This window comes from Eumetopias jubatus, unplaced genomic scaffold, assembly GCF_037043125.1.
Source record: "Eumetopias jubatus isolate StellerSeaLion01/CBP00866 unplaced genomic scaffold, mEumJub1_p1.0 scaffold_4, whole genome shotgun sequence".
NCBI classification, from domain to species: domain Eukaryota; kingdom Metazoa; phylum Chordata; class Mammalia; order Carnivora; family Otariidae; genus Eumetopias; species Eumetopias jubatus.
This window is the reverse complement of record NW_028274810.1, coordinates 99,086,140-99,092,804: the sequence shown is the minus strand read 5'-3', so window position 1 is coordinate 99,092,804 and position 6,665 is coordinate 99,086,140. Positions and strand designations below refer to the sequence as shown.

Sequence of the window (6,665 nt, the reverse complement as noted above, 5' to 3'; positions counted from 1 at the left end):
TGGTTCTGAAGCTCGGGAGACCTATAACTTTCAGGTTATAGGTTGCCACTGCAGGCTGTGTCGGCTCCTGCCAGGGTGTCCCCTGCTGAGCAGAAAGGCTCTCCGGGTTTGGCCAGGCTGGACCAGAAAACGTCTGCGGGAGCCCACAGGCTCTGAATTTGCTGGACATGTTCGCGGCCCCCCACTCAGCCTGCTCCACTGGCCAGGGGCTGACTCGAGGCCTCAGGCTCTCTCTTACCCGCCCTCCGATGAAGCCACGGGCTCCTTAGAGGTGCAGGCCAGTGAACTCTCCAGAAGAGCCGTCAGGGGCTGCCTGCGACTGGCAGTTGCTGGGCCTACCCTGTGCCTCCCCGAGGGCTCAGGCGGGTGCTGGGCCTAGCTGCTGCCACCACACCTTAGAAGGGCTGACGGCAGGGCAGTGACTGCGGCATATCCATTCCCAGCAGGAGGATGAGTCCTGGCCCCGCCGTGTCCTGACTTGGTCCTGGGATGGCAGGTCTAGGTGCCCCTTACCCTCCTCCCTGATGGTCCTGAGGCCTCCATTATGGAGGATGTTTCCTGGGGCTATCTGGGGGTCGGGGTGGGGGGAACATCAGGAAGCCAGTGCCTCTTCATCCACGCTGGTCATCGAGAGCCTCGTCAAAGGCCAGACCTCCTGGCCAGCGCGGCCAGGTCCTCCTCGCCTGGGCTAGTTGGCAGCCACGTCCCCCCTGACAACATTCCCGGCAGGAGGAGCCCTCCGGGTGGCTGGGCAGGGCCCTGCTCAGGCCTTAGAGCTCCCAGACTGTCAGGGTGACAGATGGCCTTGAGACCAGGAACACTTCGGACTCTTCGGACGCCCAGAGAGGCAGCCGAGGAGAGGAGACATCTGAGAACAAATGAATGGTCAGGCCGTGGGGGCTGGGGAGACCGGACAAGGGGGCCGGGGCTGGCCTGGACGGCTCCCATGGACTCTGAGGACAGTGCAGCTGAGGCCAGGGCGGGCCCGGGTAACTCCACGTTCCCTGGGGGAGCCCAGGGGCCATGTTTCTTCTACAGGTTTAGCTATTTGCAGGAATGGTCCAAGCCCCTTCTTCAGTGGGAGAGCAGTGGAGAGAAAAAGCATCAGAAATCGGAGGATGTGAGCCTAGGCCATGCCGAGGATGGCAACCCAGAGATGGCCCTCGGGAGCTCTGCCCTCAAGCTGGTGCCCCAGGCCTGCTCCCAGGCTCCGGCCACAAGGCTTTTGAGGCACGCCTTGGTTTTCCTTTCTCCACGTGCACAGCCACTGACCTTACCCACCACCTCCTTTTGCCGGCTCTCAAGGCCCCCGGGGGCCATGAAAGGACAGGAGAGCTCGAAGGGAGCCGCCCTCAGATGGGAACTCTTGGGGGCCCCCCGCTTTCTCTAGGGAATGTTCTGAATTTGAGGAGGAAACTTGGTGGGAGGTCAAAGTGGGGCTCCCTTGGGAATAATGGTGGTGAAGGAGAAGGGTCTCATGCCTGGCTGGGTCCACCAACGCCTCGTGGGGCTGGGGCCCCTCTGAGGAAATTGCGGTGGGGAGGCCAGGTGATGGACTGGGCTTCGGAAGGCTCGAGAGCGAAGCTCTGACAAAGCCCTTCCCAGAGGCCATCCGCGGCAGCTGATCCTGCAGATTGGAACTGGGGAGAGACAGCAGATGGAATTCCTGCAGGAAGGGTCTCCTCTCCTGGGAACGGTGGAGACGGAGCAGTCCTCAGCACGGCAGTTCAAGCAGACAGCTCCCTTCCAGAATTTTCCAGAAAGGAAGCAGGGGTCAGTTCTCCTCCCAAAGAGACACGATCCTCCCCGCACCCTGGTGAAAGGGCCACTCATGTCCCCCTTCTACAGATGGGAAAATAGAGGCTTTGGGAGCTCAAATTCAAGCACTGGGTTAACAACCTCCCTTCATTGGCAGAATTTCACAGACCCTGGACCTGGAGTCCTTGTTGAGAATACGTGAGTGTCAAAATCTATTTTTGAAATCGAATCACAGGATTGTACATTTTCTGTAAGGACCTACTGGCCCCAACTCCTACCCCTGCTTGATGCCACCAGCTGATTTCATCTTTAAGCCATTCCCTACTTTGAGGCCATGTACATCAGCCCAGTCCCAAGAATCACACAGAACCAGACTCTGCTGGGACACTACGGACCTGCTGGGCCAGATCATTCTTTGCTGTGGGCTCCTGTGCACCATGGGATGTCTAGCAGCACCCGTAGCCTTGACCCACCAGATGCTGGTGGCCTCAAGAATGTCTCCAGATGTTGCTAAATGTCCCGTGGGAGGCAAAAACATACCCCTGTTGAGAACTGCCGAGTTAGAGCTTGCCAATTCTGGTTCATAGGTCAAGTACAGCCTCAGACATGTTTGGTTTGGCCTGCAACGGGTCTATTTTATTTTATTTTATTTTATTTTATTTTATTTTATTTTATTTTATTTATTTGAGAGAGCATGAGCAGGGGTAGCGGGAGAAGGAGAAGCAGACTCCGCACGGAGGAGGGGCTCGATCCTAGGACCCCGAGATCATGACCTGAGCTGAAGGCAGACGCTTAACCGCCAGAGCCTCCCGGGCACCCCGACCTGCGGCGGGTCTTAAATATATTTTAGATTAACTGATGAAATTCTGTAACCAGCTTCTCCTGGAAAATCAGAAGATTTGGCGGGGTCTGGGGGCCACCAGCTCACTGGCATCTCCACTACGCCCTGTCCTCTCCATGGCCTTCAGCACCCTCCCTTGGGCCACCGGTTCACTCCCCCTCACTCATGTACACTCCCTGCCTGACCCATAGAGGCATTTTTGTCAGAACCTCTGCTTTAAAATGTGAAACAGAGCTGGCTGGTTAGCTCAGTTGGTTAGAGTATGGTGCTGATAAAATGTGAAACAACTACAGTTTAACCATCCTGCTGGTTTTTCTTCTCCAAGCTGGACAGCCCCTTGCTTCCACTATCCGTGACATCTATGAGCTTAAATAATTAGGATTTCTCCTATAGGTTCTAACCACTTTGCGGGGGGTGGGGGGAGGGATGGAAAAGACTGTAACCACAGAGTGCTTAGGCAATCCCGGCGCATTAAATATTCCAGCGCATTAGTCATATATTTACACAGAGAAATGTTCTTTGTCTAAAACGTTTTTTTTTTTTAAATTCCTGGTGAAAATGTAGTCTGACAAGCATCTATTAAGTGCTTACCAAGGGAAGGCAGTATGATAAGTCCCAGGAAGAATAAAATGCTGAACAAGACACAGCCCTTGACCTCAAAGCATTCCCATACAAGAGGGAGAGACAGGAGGGTGAGCCAATAACCATAACAAGAATAGAAAGACCTGGAAGCAACAATACAGAGATTAGCAAGGCCCCTGAGCAAGGATGACACACAAATTCGTGAAGCATTCCATATTTTAAAAGAAAGAAGGAAAGAAAACAAAGAAGGAAAGGAAGGAAGGAAGGGGGAGGGAGGAAGGAAGAGAAAGAAAGAAAGAAAGAAAGAAAGAAAGAAAGAAAGAAAGAAAGAAAGAAAGAAAGAAAGAAAGAAAGAAAGGAAGAAAGGAAGAAAGGAAGAAAGGAAGGAAGGAAGGAAGGAAGGAAGGAAGGAAGGAAGGAAGGAAGGGAGGAAGGAAGGAAGGAAAAGAAAGAAAGAGAGACGGGAGGTGCAGGGAAGGTGTGCTGGGAGCCAGGGAGAGGAGAGATTCATTCTGGCTGCTGATATTAAATTAATAAAACGAGGAAGAGAACATTCTTTCCCCATGTAAATCTTTCCAGAGAGGCCAAAAAGTCTTCCTAAATTGTTCTCATTACTGTTGCTGAGCTATTTTTGTATTTTATTTACTATGTCCCTATAGAGAACCCACCCTCGCTTCAAAGCCTGGGACAAAGATCATCTGCCCCTTGACATCTCCCCCCAAGCCCGCCTGCCCTCCTTTATAACTTTATAACTCTCCGGACATTTCTTTCCTCCCCTTCGAGACTGGACGCCACTTGAGAGCAAGGGCTGATGCTGGAGGCCTCTGTTCCCTCCCCTGCCTCATAAGGGCCCTCCCTCAGGCAAGTGCTTAGTGGATATTTGTCAGATAAAGATCTAGCCCTCCCTTTCCAAAATCAATGTCAATGCTGCAGGAAACTGTTAAAATAAAAACAGCCAAAATGTGTAAAAACTTTCAAGAAACATTTCCATTCTCAGCAGACTGTTAGAACTCATCCCCCACCCCGCTTTTTCCCTTTGTTTCTAATTCTGAATTTGGGGCTAGATGTGGTAGGCAGTCCCCCTTTTAATCTTTAAATATAGTTCTGAATATAATTACATTTTTATGCAGCACCGAAACATCATATCCTGGTAACGGGGCATTCTTGCACTATTAACATCTGCGTTAAATCTCCTTCGCGTCTGTCTTCTATTGAGGACAGTTGTGAAGTCTAAGATGAAAGTGATCGACATCATTTGTGAATTATGTGTATTTCCTTACGCTGTATATCAATGGGTTTTGCTCCTGGTGGTTTTGCGAATACCAGGTTGTCTGGTAGCCGGGCTTTCGCCGAAAACCTCTTTCAAGACATGGATCCCGGCATCCTGGCACAGAGGACACACACCGTGTTTAGAAAAGCATTCGTCCTGGATTAAGAAATAAGTTGCATCACGCAGCGCTCTTTGCCAAAGAGCCTGATCCATCTCGTAAGCGACCTGAGGAACTGGAGCCCACACAGACAGCTGGGCGGATCAAAATGGAAATGGCTCATCTTGTGCTAGGAACTCTGCTAAGCTCCTCCCCCTGTCATCTACGGTCTTCCCTACAGGTACCCGTATTCCCATGTTGCAGATGAAAAACACTGAGGCTCAACAAGGTTAAGTGACTCGCAGAGGTCCTGCAGCCAGCTAGGCATTGCTGTGGGGCCACGAAGAGTTAGTTGCACGTGGCAGGGTGCATCCTGTCCCCCAGGGTCATCCTCCCAGGGGGCCACCCTGGCAAGAGTGCCAGGCCCCAGGGGTATCAGCGGCAAGGATCCATCTTCAGCTGGCCCCACAGTTCTGCCTTCCACGTCTCTGATTCCACTTGGTGTCACTGGCTCGAAGGGACCTCCACGAGGGTTAGGACAGCTGCCGCCACCACCAGGACACTGAGCTGGACCCGGAGCACCCTGGCCACCAAGTGGCTGATCACCACAAGGTCCCTGTTTCGGGACCCTGTGCAGGTGCGGGTGGGAGCCTTTTTTTGACCAGACCCAGTCTCTGCTTTGGGATGTGAAGCAAGACCTCCAACTCTGGCTGGGATGACCCTGGAATGGGGAAGGATATGTGACACAGAAATATGCACACTTTGGTTCACCTGGGTGGCCCAGCCAGTTGAGTGTCTGACTCGATCTCGGCTCAGGTCTTGAACTCAGGGTGGTGAGGTCAAGCCCCGCGTTGGGCTCCGCGTGGGGCATGGAGCCTACTTGGAAAAAAAGAAAGAAAAAGAAAGAAAGAAGAAAGAAAGAAAGAATGAAAGAAAGAAAGGAAGGAAGGAAGGAAGGAAAGAGGAAGGAAGGAAGGAAGGAAGAAAGAAAGAAAGAAAGGAAGGAAGGAAGGAAGAAAGAAGGAAAGAAAGAAGGAAAGAAGGAAGGAAGGAAGGAAGGAAGGAAGGAAGGAAGAAAGAAAGAAAGAAAGAAAGAAAGAAAGAAAGAAAGAAAGAAAGAGAAAGAAAGAAAGAAAGAAAGAAAGAAAGAAAGAAAGAAAGAAAGAAAGAAAGAAAGAAAGAAAGAAAGAAAGAAAGAAAGAAAGAAAGAAAAGGAAAGGAAGGAAGAAAGGAAGAGAGAAAGAAAAATACACGCTTTGCAGGTATGTGGACAAAAGGGTGGTGCCAGGACCTCAGCCAGGGGCCATGCCCACGGCCAGCACAGCACACTTCCTGATCGGTGACATGAGATCACTTGATGCTTGGTGTCACTGCCTGGCAGAAGAAAAAGGCCATCCCCAAACATCCAGGGTACCCTGCCATCTGTGAAGGCCCATAAGGAAGCAGATGCCAGGAGCAGGACCGCCCCCCAGAAGCTGCAGAAATGTCTCTGCCGAGACTGTCTTTAGCTTTAGTGACCCAGCCTGGCGCCCCATCCTCACCAAAGCTGCTCTTAAGAAACAAAGCTCGTATCAATTGTTTACACTTTAGCAAGAGTTTCATGTGTCAGCCTTCTCGTGGGGGGCATTTGAAGCCAGTTCTGCAGTAGCTAAATGAAAGCACCTGCCTCCAAATAAACGGTTTCAGGCATCATGAACAAGGAAAGAGATGTTTGGGGGCTTGGTGAGGCCATCCCTTATGCCTTAAAATCACCAGAGCCCTGTCAGGAAACCCTCCATGATAAAATTCTATCACATGCTAAGTCTTAGTCCTCTCTGATGGAGGCACACGGGGTGAAGCCTTTGATCCACCCAACTTTGCATACAGAGTTCCTTAGGATTTAAACTTCCCAGAGGTAGGAAGTGCTCTTTCAGATTCTAAGCCTCTCTGTATTAATACCCTGGGCTGAACGAAGTAGTTGTTACATACAGGGTCTAGATTGGGGTCCCAACCTCTGGTGGACCATGAAGCCCCGGAGGGCCTGCTGAAGGCCGCAGACCCTCTCCCATCTTTGTTCTCAGACCCCCTGGAGCCCATGTTGGGACCTCCCCGGAGTATAAAGACCCCGGGTTTGGAAG

The 6,665-nt window shown here is 51.5% G+C and overlaps 1 pseudogene; it reads left to right on the top strand.

The window, feature by feature from the left end:
• The first annotated feature begins 3,328 nt into the window (after positions 1-3,328).
• Positions 3,329-3,402, top strand: LOC114213420 (U6 spliceosomal RNA; annotated as a pseudogene).
• The last annotated feature ends 3,263 nt before the right edge of the window (positions 3,403-6,665 follow it).